The sequence below is a fragment of the Notamacropus eugenii genome, chromosome X (genome assembly GCF_028372415.1).
Source record: "Notamacropus eugenii isolate mMacEug1 chromosome X, mMacEug1.pri_v2, whole genome shotgun sequence".
Lineage (NCBI taxonomy): Eukaryota > Metazoa > Chordata > Mammalia > Diprotodontia > Macropodidae > Notamacropus > Notamacropus eugenii.
In genome coordinates, this window is record NC_092879.1 from 85,611,260 (window position 1) to 85,620,989 (window position 9,730).

General features: G+C 37.6%; 1 pseudogene; it reads right to left on the reverse strand.

Annotated features, from left to right (window-relative positions):
- LOC140515475 (WD repeat-containing protein 82 pseudogene) overlaps nt 1–9,730 on the reverse strand; it is a 445,535-nt pseudogene that overhangs the window by 264,306 nt on the left and 171,499 nt on the right.

The following is a 9,730-nucleotide window of genomic DNA, read 5'->3' on the forward strand; positions in this document are numbered from 1 at the left end:
AGAATAAGAATTCACAACAGATGAAGAAGAAATAAAACAATTTTGTCCAGTTACACGCCAACAAAACTAAAAACTGAGATGGAATGGAAGAATACTTACAAAAACATAAAATAACCAGATTAACATAAAAAGAAATAGAAATTTTAAATAACTCAGGAAAAGAAATCAAAGAAGCCAGAAATAAATTTCCAAAGAAAAAAATCTTCAAACTAAATGGATTCACAAGGAAATCATTTCACATATTCAATAAATGGTTAATTTCAATATTATACAACACGTTTATAAAATAGTGAAAGGAAGTGATCCTACCTGATTTTTTTCTAGGACAGAAAAATGGTCTTGATACCTAAACCAGAAAAAGTCGAAACAGAGAAAGAAAACCATAGACCAATATACCAAAAGAAAATACTAACGAAGTTACAGCAAAAATCATGCCAGGAATGTAGTGCTAGTTAAAAAGGAAGAAAACTGTAAACATAACTAATCATCTTAATAACAAGAACAACAAGACATAGTATTACATGTAATGAGGATAAAATAAAGTTCTTTCCAATAACATCAAAGATTAAGCAAAGATGCCCATTGACACCACCACTTTTAAACACAGTTTTAGAAAAGTTAGTTATGAGGGCGGTTTCTGGTGTGTTTTCTAAGAAATTTCTGAATTCTAGCTTAAAGAATTATAAAATGAGAATAATTTTTTCAATATTTTTATTAATCTTTTTATAAAATATAAACTCCTGTGATTAATGAAGGAAGGCAGTTATGGTGTAGTTTGGGGGGGGGGTAAGTTTGTAATTATTTTTTTTATTACACTCTATGTTTTAAATTTAAATTTTCTCAAAAGATGTTTGGAGAAAATAATTATCTGGAATGAGTCCCTATGCTTGCTACAAGCAGGTGAATCATAAGGGGTTCATATACATGTCAAAAAAAAAAAAAGAAAGAGATCGCCCTTCTCCCCTTCTGTACCTTTGCCCTTTCCACCTTCAGATGCTTGTGCTACTTCTGTTCCCTCACTTGGCTAAATTTCTATAGTTCAGTTGGTTTTACTTGAATGATTCATGTTTAGGAAAAAAAATGTAAAGTTTGTTTCAACTCCTCCAGCAAATAAAGAAAATAAGCACTAGAAAAAAAAAAGAAATGCTAGTTATAACAATAAGACAAAAAAACGAATAGAAGGATGACTGGAAGAAATAAGCGCAGGCCGAGAAGAAACACAATGAGCACTTTTTGCAGATGATACAACGGTGTAGTTAGAGCGAACTCCGAAGAGTGGCTACAAAAGTAATTGAAAGAGCTAATACGTTTAGCAAAATTATACAATGTAAAATAAATCTACCTAAATCATCAAGTTTTTTCGATATATTACCTATAAAACCCAGCAGTCAGTTATTGAGAAACTGCACTTAAAATAACAATACAATGCATAAAATACTTAGGAGTCTACCTACTGGTATTCCCACAGGACTTATTTGAATAAAAATTTTAAAAACACTGTTTAAAGAACTACAGACCTAAATAGTTAGAAAAAATATTAATTACTCATCAGTAGCTGAGTCAATGAGGCAGCTAGATGACTCAGTGAATAAAGTGCTGGACTTGGAATCAGGAAGACCTGATTTCAAATCTGGCCTCAGACACTCACTAGCTGTGGGATCCTGGGCAAGTCACTTAACCTCTTGTTTGCTTTAATCCACTGGAGAAGGAAATGGCAAAACACTCCAATATCTTTGCTAAGAAAACCCCATGGACAATTATGGTCCATGGGGTCACTAAGAGTAAGACACAATTGAATGACTGAATAACAAGGATGAATCAATATAATAAAAATGAAAATGCTACCTAATTTCATTTACTTATACTATCAAACCACCAAACTACAGAACTTGGATTTTTTTTTGTATCAACGTCCATCATGAGGAACAAATTCAAGAATCTCAAAGGAAATAATGAAGAAAAGTGGGAAAGGACCCAAGGGTACCAGATCTCTCTCAAACTAACACTACAAAGAAGCAATCGTAAAGATAATATTGAGCTGGTTAAGAAATAGAGAGGTCAATCAGTGAAACAGATTAGGTAGACAACATATGGAAGCAAATAAACTGCAGTCTAGTGTTTGATAAACCAAAACACCCCAAGCTATTGGGGTAAAGCTTCACAATTTCACAAAAACTGCTGCGAAAATTAGGCAGCAGTTCAGCAGAAATTAAGTTTAGACCAAAATGTTCTATTATACCATGAGAAACTCCAAAGAAATATATGAACTATTTATAAAAAGTCATATCATAAAAAAATTAGAGGAATAAGGAAGAAATCATCCTGCAGATTTTTGGATAGGGGAAGAGTTCATGACCAAACAAGGGATAGAGAGGATCACAGAAGACAAAAGAGACAATTCTGATCGCATAAAATTTTAAAATATTTTTGCACAAACAAATCCAAAGAAGCTAAGATTACAAGGAAAAAAAAGTTCAATGGGAAAAATAATCTTTACAATAATTTTTTTTCTGATAAGGTCTCATTTATAAAATACAGAAGGCACTCATCCAAATTTATAAGAATAAGAGACAATTTCCCAATTAATAAATGGTCAAAAACATAACAGCAAGTTTTTCATTTTTGACACCAGTAATTTTGCTTTCTATTTTCCATCAGATATTCTAGCATTTTGTTTCTATTAAGCAGCTCTTAGTTTAATTTTTACTTTCAATTTGCTAATTTCTTCATTGTCAGAATTTGTATTTTAGTGTTATTTTAGTGCCCAATTCATTAAGCAGCACTTTTCTTTCTTTTGCTGACGTAAGCATCCAGAGACATAAGTTCTCCCCTACGGAGTGCTTTGTTTGCATCTCCCAAATCCTGGTGTGTTGTCTCATTATTGTTATTATCCTTAATGATCTATTGATTCTATCATTAAACTTTGACTTACTGGTTCTTTACAACTAAGTTTTTTTTTTTTTTATTTAACTTTTAACATTTATTTTCACACAATTTTGGGTTACAAATTTTCTCCCCTTTTATCCCCTCCCCCACCCCAGACCCAAGCTTTCTAATTGCCCCTGTGACCTATCTGCTCTCTCCTCTATCCTCCCTCCCTGCCCTTGTCTCCGTCTTCTCTTTTGTCCTGTAGGGCCAAATAGCTTTCTTGACCCCTTAACCTGTATTTCTTGTTACCCAGTGGTAAGAACGTTACATTTGGTCCTAACACTTTGAGTTCCAACTTCTTTAGCTCCCTCCCTCTCCACCCCTTCCCCTTGGAAGACAAGCAATTCAATATAGGCCATATCTGTGTAGTTTTGCAAATGATTTCTATACTAGTTGTGTTGTATAGGCCTAACTATATTTCCCTCCATCCTATCCTGTTCCCCATTACATCTATTTTCTTATGGTCCTTTCCCTCCCCATGAGTGTCGACCTCGGATTGCATTCTCCTCCCCATGCCCTCCCCTCTATCCTCCCCCCCCACCATGCTTGTGCCCCTGTCCCCCACTCTCCTGTATTATGAGATAGGTTTTCCTATCAAAATGAGTGTGCATTCTATTCTTTCCTTTAATGGAATGTGATGAGAGTAGACCTCATGTTTTTCTCTTGCCTCCCCTCTTTATCCCACCACTAATAAGTCTTTTGCTTGCCTCTTTTATGAGAGATAATTTGCCCCATATAACTTCTCCCTTTCTCCTCCCAATATTTCTCTCTCACTGCTTGATTTCAATTTTTTTTTAAGATATGATCCCATCCTCTTCAATTCACTCTGTGCACTCTGTCTCTATGTATGTGTGCGTGTGTGCATGTGTGTGTGTGTGTGTGCTCCCACCCAAGTACCCAGATACTGAAATGTTTCAAGAGTTACAAATATTGTCTTTCCATGTAGGAATGTAAACAGTTCAACTTTACTAAGTCCCTTATGACTTCTCTTTGCTGTTCACCTTTTCATGGTTCTCTTCATTCTTGTGTTAGAAAGTCAAATTTTCTTTCCAGCTCTGGTCTTTTCATCAGGAAAATTTGAAAGTCCTCTATTTCATTGAAAGACCATTTTTTCTCCTGAAGTATTATACTCAGTTTTGCTGGGTAGGTGATTCTTGGCTTCAGTCCTAGTTCCTTTGACTTCTGGAATATCCTATTCCATTCCCTTCTATCTCTCAATGTAGAGGGTGCCAGATCTTGTACTATCCTGATTGTATTTCCACAGTACTTGAACTGTTTCTTTCTAGCTGCTTGCAATATTTTCTCTTTCACCTGGGAATTCTGGAATTTGGCCACAATGCTCCTAGGAGTTTCTCTTTTTGGATCTCTTTCATGCGGTGTTCTGCGGATTCCTTGAATATTTATTTTGCTTTCTGGTTCTAGAATCTCAGGGCAGTTTTCCTTGATAATTTCATGGAAGATGATGTCTAGGCTCTTCTTTTGATCATGGTTTTCAGGTAGTCTCAGAATTTTTACATTGTCTCTCCTGATTCTATTTTCTAGGTCAGTTGTTTTTCCAATAAGATATTTCACATTATCTTCCATTTTTCGAATCTGCGCAGTATGTTCTGAGATATCTGTCTTTCTCATAAAGTCCTTAGCTTCCATCTGTACCATTCCAGTTTTGAAAGATCTATTTTCTTCAGTGAGCTTTTGAATCTCCTTTTCCATTTGGTTAATTCTGCTTTTGAAAGCATTCTTCTCCTCATTGGCCCCTTGCACCTCCCTTGCCAACTGAGTTAGGCTAGTTCTCAAGGTGCCAATTTCTTCAAGATTTTTTTGGTTCTCATTTAGCAGGGAGCTGATCTGCTTTTCATGCTTCTCCCTTATCCCTCTCATTTCCCTTCCCAGTCTTTCCTCCACCTCTCTAACTTGATTTTCAAAATTCTTTTTGAGCTCTTCCATGGCCCGAGCCCATTGGGTGGGCTGGGACACAGAATCCTCGATTTCTGTGTCTTTGCCTGATGGCAAGCATTGTTCCTCCCCATCAGAAAGGAAGGGAGGAAGTGTTTTTTCTCCGAGAAAATACCCTTCAATAGTTTTACTTCTTTTCCCTTTTCTTGGCTTTCTCGCCAACCAGTGACCTGACCTCTGAATGTTCTCCTCACACCCACCTCACTTCCTGGTCCTCCCAGCCAGCGTTTGGGGACTGAGATTCAAATGCTGCTTTCCGCCTTAGGGTTTTTGGCGGGGGCAGGGCTGCTATTCAGTGTGAGAATTAAGATCAGGTCGTCAGGGGCAGGGCTGACTCCCTGGCTCAGTTCCCTCCGGGGGTTTATGCATAAACCTTCCACAGTGAATCCAGGCTCCCGCCCATTTGGGGAGCCCCTGTCTGTAGCCGCCTCTCAGCTTCTATCTCCTGGGGGGGCCCGAGCCACGGGGTCACCCCACTCCCCTCTCAACCCGCCAAAGAGACTCTCTCACCTACCCCCGTCAGTCCCCTGTTGGTGGGGGGGCTTGTAACGTCGCTGGAGATCCCGTCTCTGGAGCCTTCTCGGATCTGTACCTCTCGGAGCCGCGGCCGCTGCCGCAGGTCCGGGCTGGGCACCGCGTCTGCAGCGCGACGGACCTTTTGCGAGAGGTTTGCAGGTCCCTCTGTGGGTGGGGGGACCCGCGTGGCTGCTGGAGATCCCGTCCCCGTAGCCCTCTCGGATCTTTTCCTCATGGTGTCGCTGCCGCGGTAGGGCTGCTCTCTGCTCCCCGTCCCAGCGCCCAGTCCACGGCGCGAAGGACCCCCCGCGAGAGGTTTGCAGGTCTCTCTGGAACAGAAATCTCCCTCGCTCCAATATTCTGTGGTCTCTGGGTGCAGAATTCGCCCTGGGTTGGTCCCCTCTGCCGTTCTGTGGTTTGTGGGTTCGGAGCTATGTGTATGTGCGTCTACAACTAAGTTTTCAATAATTTTAAAATTATTTTCAGAATAAATGAAGATAAAATAATGAGAAACTACATTACCCAATTATGTGCCGTCTGGGAACCTGACCCAGCAATATAAGTGAGAATTAGGGAAAGGGAGAGAAGAGGACATCTATGCAAGGTGAGGGATGGCCTTGCTTTCATTCTAAGGGTGCTAGTGGGGCATTCAAACCACCCACCTATTCCTCACTCATTGACGATGAGAATAGACTATCATTTTTTTCAATCAGACATTTTCCTATTGTCAATCCCTTACCCCTATTTCATCTACAAAATTCCTTGTTTGTTATTTGCTAAAATCTGCTCAAACTCACCATGTACTTCTCCACTGTCCTTTGTGAGATAGTTATTCTTAATTTTTTGAAGCTACATTGTCCCCTGACTCTCAGTCATAGGACACCACCAGTAGGATATTGCTATTAGAAGGATTCAAGTAATTTGTAGTCACAAAGGAGCTTTAGGATCTCTTAAAGGCAAAATTTTTCCTATGGCTAAAGATACATACACACACACGTACACATACGTACACACACCACACACATGCATGCTGTTTAGATAAATTTATAGAGAGCTTGCCCATCAGATATACATATACATATATACATATTCAAAATTTCTACTTTGGTATTTAATTGGGGTTTTAAAATTTGTTGGGTTTTTAGAGGATTTTTTTTTATTTGAAGCCCAATTCATTGATTTTCTTCCCTCTTTTGTTGAAGACAGTGTCTAGAGATATAAAGTGTTCCCTAAGGGCTACTTTGGCTACACCCCCAGTTTCTGGTATGTTGTCACATTGCTATCATTATCTTTACTGAAGTTATCTATTATAATTACACCCACACATATATATTATATATACACATGCATATATATGAATGACATGGATTAGCTACATAAGTTGTCCATTTTATTGTTTGCCATTATTTGGACATTAAACAGATAAACGCTTATACATATGCATACATAGCATATAGTCTATATATGGATTTATTACATATAAATGGATATATATATACACATATGTGCATGTATGTGTAGATCAAGGTACATTAGCTTTACATTTAATTGTACATTATGATTTGGACAATAGATATTTTTCATCCACTTTGCTTTTCCTGTATAAGTTGTTAAATATTGAATTACAGATTTCTTTGAAGAGATTCTTCAGTGTTTTAGGTTTTCATACAATTAGTATGTCCTCACAATAATAACACCACAAATAATGCTAGCATTAATCCAAAAGTGCAGTAACACTAATATGCAATAAAACAGATAGTAGAGCTAGCAAGTAGATGGATGGTTGAGTGAACCTGATACCAGCAAATCCTGGGTTCAAATCCTGCTTCTCATGCATTTTGGCCATGTGATAAATGCCAAGTTTCTCTTTCTTAGTATTTTTCTTATTGCATTTCTTTCTTTTTTATCTCTAAAATAAGCAGAAATTTTCCTTTTTTCTTACTCTCTTTCCTACTTAACCTTCCCTCATCTTTCTCTTGTCTCTGAAAGTGTTGTATAAGTTATAGTGTTATACAAATGTCAGGGACAAAGTGACTACTTATCCCTCCCCCCTGCCTTCTTCAGTAGGTCTTCCCTGATTCCCTCAGTTGTGAGTGACCCCTCCATCAGAAAACACCAAAATTATTCTGTATTATAGAAGGCGAGATGGTTCGGTATATAAAGAGTTGGATATAGAGTCATGAAGATGTAGATCTTCCCCCTCCACACACTTACCAGTTGTGTGATTCTGGCCAAGTCACTGAACAATTATGAAACTCAGTTTCCTCTTTGGTAAATTAGGGATAAAAACAGCACCTATTTCACAGGGTGGTTGTAAGGATTTAGACAGATAATATTCATAAAACACTTGGTAAACCTTGAAGTACTATGGAAATGTTACTTATAATTATTATTACTACTATTAGTGATCTTGCCTATTTCTTACCTTCACTCATTTGTGAACATGTTCTAGTGGAATGTAAGAGCGGTCTTATTTTTTTATCTTCAGTACCTGAGATTTTTCAAAGACATACAAAGGTCAAAATGAGGAGAAGCTGATAGGGAAGCCCATGAAATCAACGAGTGAATTTTGCTCTTTTCAAATTGAGACTTTTTTTCTTTGTTATTTGCGGTAAAAGAGGAGGCTCAAAACAGGGATGGGACCATGGCTTAGAGTACCCATGATGGTACTAAGTGGCTTTTAGTAAGGCATTCTGAAGCCCTTTCACATTATAAGGGACACGTGTCCAGGCTTCTGACTTGGCCAAGATACCACAAAGGTACCGCCTCTCCCCCACTTCCAAATTATGGTAAGTAAAAGTTAGCCCTAACTGGAGTGTCAAGGATAGAAGGGAGAGGGACTTCACTGAAGTCCTTTAGGACTCATGGCTTCTATTTCATTGCAGTTCTCCATTTGTTATAAAAGTTTCTTGCAGAAATATTTTTATGTCTCAAAAAAGCACAAATCTTGTTTCTCTGTAACATAAACTGTAAATTCCAGTGGAGTGGAGGGGTAGGGTGTGAGCCCCCTATCAGAGATGTCAAACACACTATCTGTAGACAGCATCTGGTCTCAACACTTTCAAGTGGGCCCGAATAAGATGGAAATGTAATTGAGAAATATTTAACAAAATAAATAAAAATACATAAAACTTAAATGATATTATATTTTAAAACTAAGCCCATAGGCAGGTGGGGGGGATCCTTATGTAGGGATTGGTGGGCTCCTTTTTCTTAGAATTTGACATCACTGACCCAGATGGTCCTGAACATACAGTTAGCATTTAGCAAATTCGCACTGAATTGAAGTGAAATGGATAAGCAGAAAAAGGTGTACATGGTTAGGGATATGAAATTTCACAAGAAAAGGCCAAAGAATTACCTGCCAAAATGGACAAATTGTCTTGTGGAGTTTCTTTCCTACCTGAATGGCAATGTTGAATTCCTACAGAAGTGAGGACTATGCATCACTTATTCTTGTAAGAAAACAAGATATACCATTAGGCAATAGCTCTTTCTTAATCTCAGCTATTTTTCCTGTGTTCTGCATTTTGCATTTGATAAAATTTAATAACAAAATGGAATTTTTAAATCGGTGATAAATTTTGTACTAATAACTTCCAAGCGATAATGAAAGGTACATAAAACATAACCAGGTTATAGGATAATAAATTGAGTTACAGAGAAATATAGGTACAATATTAAGTAAGATTTAGGGTTTTTTTTTTAAGTTTAAATGAAGTAGCCCCTTAACCGCAGCAATTTCGAATTCATGCTAATTGAAAAGGTTCCACAGTACTAGCAAGTAGACTGTTGATTAAAAGAAAAGAAAGTCCAGAGAAAACTTTTATCCATAAGTGACACAGAACTTGAAAATAAGTCTTTGAAGAAAGGGTTAACTATGCTTTATTACCATTTTAGTGTGACAAATCTTTTTGTTAACTAGAATTAAGAATTTCTAGGTATACCAGGAATTGTTCTCTTGACTTCTCAGTTAACAGTTATTGTTATTTTTTGCTGCTGTTGTTTTTTTTTTTTTAATTTGTTGTTAAGGAGGCATGCTTTTGACATTTCAGCCTGGCGTCCATTAAGCAGTTGTAGGATTAGCTGAACCATATGCACTGAAACATTCTGAGAACCCCTTCATCAGTACCAAAGGAAGACAAAAAAAGAATTCCAGCCACCTGTCTTCCATATGCCAGAGCCCCACAATCCAAGCATGAAACCTTTACCCACTCCCCTGAAATTTTTAACCAGCCTAAGGTAGTAGTACCCTTTGCCTGTGATTATGCAACAAATATACAATTATTTGAAAGATGAAGATTTTTGTTAAACCCACATGGAAATTTTTTGA